The following is a 7,278-nucleotide window of genomic DNA, read 5'->3' as shown; positions in this document are numbered from 1 at the left end:
CCTCTTCTTCCTGACCCCATGTGCTCCACCTCCAGACCATATACTCCAGCCAGTCACAGGAGTGCGGCATCCCAGGCCTCCAGGCCTCAGCCTTGGGCTTCAGTGAACCTCAAGTCCTTCTCTTCCCAGCCCTTGAAGAGGCTGGGCCAGGACAGGTGTGTCAAGGAGCCCTCAGGCGCTGAGGCCCCACTCAGGGCAGGATCCAGGCCTCCCTCCAGGAGCTGCAGCCTCGGCAGGGCCAGAGACTCCTTCTCCAGGGGCCAGAGGAAAGGGTACAGTGGGCCCCAGCCCCTCCACCCCGTTCCACACATCAGTCACCTGCTGCTAACCGGGCTCCAAGAAACCGAAGGAAAATTCCAGAAACAGTTCACCTACAAGTTCAATGGCACAGCATTCTGGTTGGGTGGTAGAAGCTTCTGCCCTCCTGCTCTGTCGCCTGGGGATGTGACCAGTCCTTGGCCCAGTGTCCACACTGTATTTGCCACTGGTGGCTCTGTACACTAGACCGATGCCCTGGGGCCACAGAGTTTGTGTGCCAGGTACGCTGATTTTATTTACTATAGTGCCAAAGCCCAACAGTGTGACACTGGCCATTTTATATGGTAATTTTTGTTTGGGATTTGGTTTTGGCTTTTGAGACCAGGTCTCACTGTGTAGTTCAGGCTGTCCTTGAACTCTCTGTATAGCCCAGGCTGGTCTCTACTCATGGTGATCCTCCTGCCTCAGCCTCCCAGGTGCTGGGATTATAGGTGTGTGCTGCCATGTCCAGCTTTGGTGTATTTTTATTATTGCTCTATTTTATTATGAGTTACTGTTGTTCATCTCTTACTGCGGCTGATTTAGAAACTGAACTTTGCCCTAGGCATACAGGTTCAGGAAAAAGCACAGTACATGTAGGGTTTCTGTGTCCACGGCCGAGTGCACCCCTGTGGGACGGGAGGAGGTGACTGCAGTTAGCCCTGAGAAGCAAAAATTGGCACTTACTTCAAAACAAAAAGCTGGCTCTTCCTCACAGCGCTTGTCACCCAACAGTCTGTAGTTCTCAGCTCTATAAGAGGAAATCTTATGCTTGGACACCAGACCTCTTACTTCCAGGGCTCCGGCAGAAAATGCCTGAATCACTGCAGGCAAATGAACTCCCAATTAGCTGGGGTGCTGGAGGGGAGGAGAGATCCACTGTGGACGTGAGTGTGACTCCGTCAGTGCTGTACACATGCGGCTAAACGATTTCCTTCCAAAGCTACCATTTACAGACTTACTGAGGAAGGCATCAATTTCTCTGGAAAATAAACCTTTTTTAACTCAGCTGTAAACTGATTTTTGTGTTTACTTAAGTCAAAGTGTGTCTATTTCAGGACCCGTGTTTTGTCTCTTCCACAGAAAGGAATAAACACCCTCACTCACAGATTTATTCTCCTTTTGCATCTTTGTATTTACACTGCCCTCGCTGGGTGTGGCGACCCATGCCTGTAGTCCCAGCTACTCAGGAGGCTGAGGCAGGAAGATCGCAAACTCAAGGCCAGCTGGGTAACTCCGTGAAATTTTTGTCTCAAATTTTAAAAAATAAAACAAGGGCCAAGAACATAGCCCGGTACTACTTGAGTTCAATCCCCAGTACTAGGGTGTGTGTAGTGGGGGGGTCACAGTTCTTCGTTTATTCTTTTTTAGGGGTACCAGGGATCAAACTCAGGACCTTGCGCTTATAAGGCAGGCATCCCTGGCCCTAGCGAGCTATTTGAATGCCTTTGAAAAGACCAGAGACACAGCCAGCAGCGGGCAGCCTGATGCAAGTGGCGCCAGAGGCAGAGCGGGGCCAGGAGGAGGAGGAGGAGGAGCAGGAGGAGGGCAGCTAGCTGTGAGCCCTGGGTGTGGCGTGCAGGATGCCAGGCTGGGCTTTGCAGCCGGAGAGTGGCACAGGCCTTCAGTTTGTGAGGGACCAGACCACTCAACTAAATGATTTTTTAAAAATCCCAAATAGAAACAGCTTTATAAAAGCAACAGGTGCTTGCAGTTAAAAAGAAAAAAAAAAAGCAGGTAACATAAAAAAGCAGGGAAATGTAAAGATGAAAATAAATATCACCCCATGTCTCACCACTCAGCCAGAATCATCATGGTTAACGTTTTTTTTCTCATACTAGGGATTGAATCCAAGCATCAAGCTTCCTCCCTGCCCCTTTTATTGTTTTTATTTTTGAGACACAGTATTGCTAAGTTGCCCAGGCCAGGCCTGAACTTGTGATCCTCCTGCCTCCGCCTCCCTGAGTTGGCATCACTGGTGTGCACCACCATGCCCAGCTACAGTTAACTTTTGGGTTTTTTTTCATTTATTTATTATTTTTCCGTAAATTTTTTATTGGTACATTTTAGGTATACAGCACAGTTACATTCATCACTGGGATCTTGTACCTTTCCATGATGTATCTTGGTTCTTGTTTTTCCCCATTAACCTGCCCTCCCTTCACCCCCTCCACCCTTCCCTGTTTACAAAGACTTTGTTTCCATTGTTTCCTTTTCTCATATGTTTTCCTTCCCTGACCCCTTTGGACCTTTTTTTCCTATTTCACATTATCAGTTATACAATTTGAACCTTGTTTTTTCCACTTTTTTTGTTTGTTTTTTGGTACCAGAGATCAAACTCAGGACCTTGTGCTTGTGAGGCAGGCAGTGGAACCACTGAGCTAAATCCCCAGCCCTCAATTTGAATCTTATTTACACTTTAAGTTTTTCACACCAGAGAAACTATTCAGAATTTACACGTCTGTCCTCTTTGTTTCACTTGAGTATGGCCTCAATGTGCATCCATTTAGCTATAAATATCTCTAGTTTCTCATTCTTTATGGCTGAGTAGTACTCCATTTTATTTAAAAAACCACATCTTCTTTATCCAGTCTCCAGCTCAAAGGCAATGAGCTGTTTCCAAGGTTAGCTATTACAAACTGTGCCCCTATAAACATGGGTGCACATGTACCCCTATGATATGATTCTTTTAGTTCTTTGGGAAGATACCCAGCAGAGGGGTAGCTGGGTCAAATGGGACCTCTAATCCTAGTTCTTTGAGGCCTCTCCATAGTGATTTCCACAGTGGTTGTGCCGGTCTGCACTCCCACCAACAATGGAGCAGGGTTCCTTTAGGGTTAACTTTCTGATAAATACCCTTCTAGGCCTGGGTCTCAACTGCTTGTGCTGGGCACTCTGTGCTGACTTCAGGAGCGTGGTACCCTTCCTTCCAACACTCACTGACTGGCCTTGGGTATCTTCTGCCAGCCCTGGGCACAGGCCTGCCCATCACACTCAGCCAAGCAGTGTCCTGACAGGATGGGGCCCCAGACAGTGAACTCCAGGTCCGCACAGGACCTGCCTGGGGAGGGAGGCGTGCTGGGCCAGGCGTGCAGGGCCAGGCTGCACTAGGGAGGCTGGAGCTGCCTCTCAGGGTGTGGAGGAGGTGGGGGCTAGGAGGAGGAGGGCATCAAGGAAATAAAGGCTGAGTCCCCAGGACACTGCTGTAACTTCAGTCTGCATGGACAGGATGACAGAGGCTACGTCCTTCCCTCTACTCCGGATACACTGGGCCCCAGCTTTCTGTGAGGCTCCCACGTAGACTCAGAGCCAGGAGAACCATTTGTTCCTGATTTCCAGTTCCCTGTGTGGCCAGGACTGCCTGGGGTCTTGCTGAGCTCTCACAAGCCCGTTTGTTGCTTCTTCTCCCTCGAAGTCAGAAAGCGACTCTTTTTTGTTGGTGTTGTTTTGTTTTAAACAAAGCAAGTGAACTGGAAAGCATGGAGTTCAAGTTTCAGTCAAAAAAACCAAAATAACCACTCTGCATTCAAGGTGGGCGTGAGTCAGGCTTTCCACTGCTGGACACAACGTGACACCCACGGCCTAGGGGAAGAGGTTTATTTTGGCTTACGGTCTCACAGGGCTCAGTCCATGGTGGTCGGGCTCATGGCGGAACGCTGGTGGGAGGGTGTGGTGGGGCAGAGCTGCTTGACTCCAGCATGGGGTGGGGAGAGCAAGCCAGGAGGAGCCCATGAAGAGATGAAGCCTTGAAAACTCTGCCCAGGACCCGCCACCAGCCAGGCCCCACACCAGGACCAGGAGAGCTGCCATGACCCAGTCCCCCACCAGGCCGCCTCTCAGGACCCAGACTGTCTGGCCCGCCCAGGCCCTCCACACCGGGCCTCGCACCTGTGCCCGGCTGCAGGGGGCTGACACCCCATGGGCAATGTCCACATGCAAATATCACCCAGTGGGGGCCGAGAGTGAAGGTCTGGCTCTGACTCCATCTCCTCCTGAACATCTGGGCAAAGCTGGCTTCCTAAAGGAAGGAATCACCACGGAGGGGCTCAGGCCTGACTGCCGCCTCTGGCTCTCGGGATCTGGTGGAACCCAGCGGGGAAGTGTACAGCCAGACTGGGTCCTGGAAGCTGTGCAGGATCCCTAGTCACCCAGAGAGCTCAGAGTCCACTTTTCAAAGTTGAGGAAAGCAGACTCAGAGAGGTTAGGCCATTGGCCCAAGGTCACACAGCAAACAGAGCAGAAGCCCTGACCCTCAGGTGCTCTTTCTTCAGCACTGACAGGAGGAGGGGCTGCAGTCAGCCCAGGACAACCTGGAGCTCTGAAACTAGGTTGCAAGAGAATAATTAGGAAAACACTTGGAGAAAGACTTGGTTGAATAAAAATTCAGGTCAAGGCACCTTGCATCTCTCCCCTTGGAGGGATCCGCCAGCTTCCTCCGGGCAGGGCCAGGAGTCTGTGTCCTGGAAGATTACCTGCTTCCCAGGGCTCAGGCTATTTGCTTCCCACCCACAGGGTTCCTGCCGGCCTCCAGCCCAGACAGAGAGCCCTGAAGTGCAGCCCTCCACCCCAGCCCTCTCCACGCACATGGGGCTGCAGCAGTCACACCCCAGAGGGCCCTCAGCCGCCTGCTGTGCCCCCAGGGACCCCCTCCAGGACAAATGCCACTTGCGCTCTAGAACCTGAGGACCTCCATCGCCTGCAATGGCCACAGGGAGCCTTGGACTCCATGCCGGCCAGGCTGCTCACAGAGTCCTGCTGTCCCTGAGACTGAAGACACCCTGGGCATATTGAGCCTGGGACAGGAGCAGAGGACAGAGAGCTGGGGAGGGCTGAGAGGGGCAGGGCAGGGCCAAGGGATGAGGGAGGCCTCTGCGGGCCAAGGGGACAGGCCAGCTGGGTCCCGCAGAGTGGGGCACCTGCCCCAAGAGGACTTGGCCCAGAGCAGCTGCCCCATGCAGAACCGTGGTCCTCTGGGATGGGACGGCAGAGATGCTGGGTGCATGGACCCACCGTGTCCCTAGGCCTGTGACATCCTGGGTCCTGGGGTCACGTAGAGACCCAGCTGGGGCTCCCGGGGCATCCGAGGCAGGCAGGAGGAAAAAAAATGGATGGCCCACTCCACAGCGGGCTGGGCCAGTGGGGCTGGGGAGCATGCGGGGTGCACTGGCCCGGCTGGAGGGACACAGAGGAGAGGGCTTTGTCCCTCAGACCCACAGGACTGGCCTTGAGAAGGGGACAGTCCCTGTGCCTGACCTCCCGTGACACACCCTCCCCCGGACAGCCACGCTGTGCCCCACTTTTCCCCAAGTGCTGCGGTCGGAATCTGCCTGCGGGTCCTTCCTGTCCCCCCCGCCTGGACGCTCCCAGACACCGGCTGCTTCAATTTAAGCCTCCTGCTGCCTCAGCAGATATGCAAACCACAGGTTTCTTCAATTTCTTTGAAAAGAAAAAAAAGAAAAGAAAATAGCTTTCCAGAGGATTATTTTTCTTCCCAATCCATCAAGGCCGCCAGGCTTGGCCGGGGCCCAGGTCCTGTTGGACAGCAGCTCCTGGGGACTCACATGCTAGACAGACTCCAGGGACGCTCAAGTCTCCAGCCTGGGAGCTGCTCTGCCAGGGTCACCTGCTGGGCTCCTCGCCAGGACTGGGGGCTGTCCTAGGCAGCTCTGAGGATTGGGAGGTCAGCATCCCTCTGTCTCCACCCACGCCCTTCCTCCCTGCTGTGGATGGCGGTGTCCACGCTATCAGGAGGTGGTGAGTGGCCCCATCAGGCGCCCACCAAGCGGGCCTCGTCCGCCGTCCCCATGCCCTGGTCAGCTCCCACTCTGCCCCTGCCTCTGTGGTTTTGCCTGCTCTGGACATTTCACGGAACTGGGATCAAACCATGGGTCAGATTTCATGCCTGGCGTTTTCACTCAGCACGGTGTCCTCGGCTCCCCGGGTCAGGGCCAAACCCTCTTCAGGGCTGAAGACAGCCCCATCACATGCACAAGTCACATTTGTTCATGGGGTGTTGTGGGGCCTCCAGCGGGGGTTCCCACCTTTGGGCCGGGGTTACCAGCATGGCGTTGGGTTCAGGTGCACATCTGTGTCTGGGCTTTTGACTTTCTTTTTTTGGGGGTGTCCCAGAGTGGAAGGTTGGGCAGAAAGGGCTGGGGACAGAAGCATCAAGGCCTTGTCTGGGGCTGAGGAAGGCAGAGGAGGGTGTCTGGGGGTGCAGCAGGGGGAATTCGGGGTGTGAGGGCCCTGGGACCTGGGGTGGGATCTCAGGAGGGTGCGGGGCAGGTGGCCGGAGGTTCCAGCCTGCTCTCTGGTAGGAAGGGGTCACCTGCCTCAGCCTCTGGCAGGACTTGGCCAAAGGGATGCACAGTTGGGTTCCTCCTGCACCCCAACACCCAAGCCGGCCCAGCACCTCTGCTGGCCCGGGACAGAGCCCACATCCCACCCAGCATCCAGCCACGGCTCCTTTTTCACTCTTCTGTCCCGTGGCTGCCTGGTGCAGCGCCCACGGAGGACCTGGGCGGAAGGGTTCAGAGCAGGGGTAGCTGGGCTGGGCGGGCCAGGAGCTCAGGACCTCTGAGGTTTGGGTCTGCACAGGATGGGTGGGGGCCAGGGGTGGGGCAGCCAGAGGGCCGGTCAGGGCTAGCGGGACAGGTGTCTCCAGGTCGAGGCGGCCAGTCCTGCTCCTTCCCCGCAGCCATCCCCTCTCGCCTGCAGCACACTGGACAGAAGCTCTGGAGGGCACCCGGGTCCCTGCTGGCTGCCACCTCTCAGGACAGTGAGGGCCGGGCCCTGTCCGCCCGGTGAACAGCCTTGCGGTTGCTTCTTGGTGCAGGGGTGACTGAGCATCTGAGGTGCTGCCCAGCATGCGTCCCGGCCCCACCTGAGATGCCAGCTGCCCACAGCAGCTCTCGTCAGCCACAGTCGAACCCGGACACAGAGCGGGAGAAGCAGGTCAGTGCTGGTCAGTCCGTGCCCTCA

The sequence above is a fragment of the Fukomys damarensis genome, unplaced genomic scaffold, assembly GCF_012274545.1.
Source record: "Fukomys damarensis isolate Sample0158 unplaced genomic scaffold, DMR_v1.0_HiC HiC_scaffold_35, whole genome shotgun sequence".
Classification (NCBI taxonomy): Eukaryota; Metazoa; Chordata; class Mammalia; order Rodentia; family Bathyergidae; genus Fukomys; species Fukomys damarensis.
The sequence above is the reverse complement of the archived record's forward strand: the minus strand, read 5'-3'. Positions refer to the sequence as shown.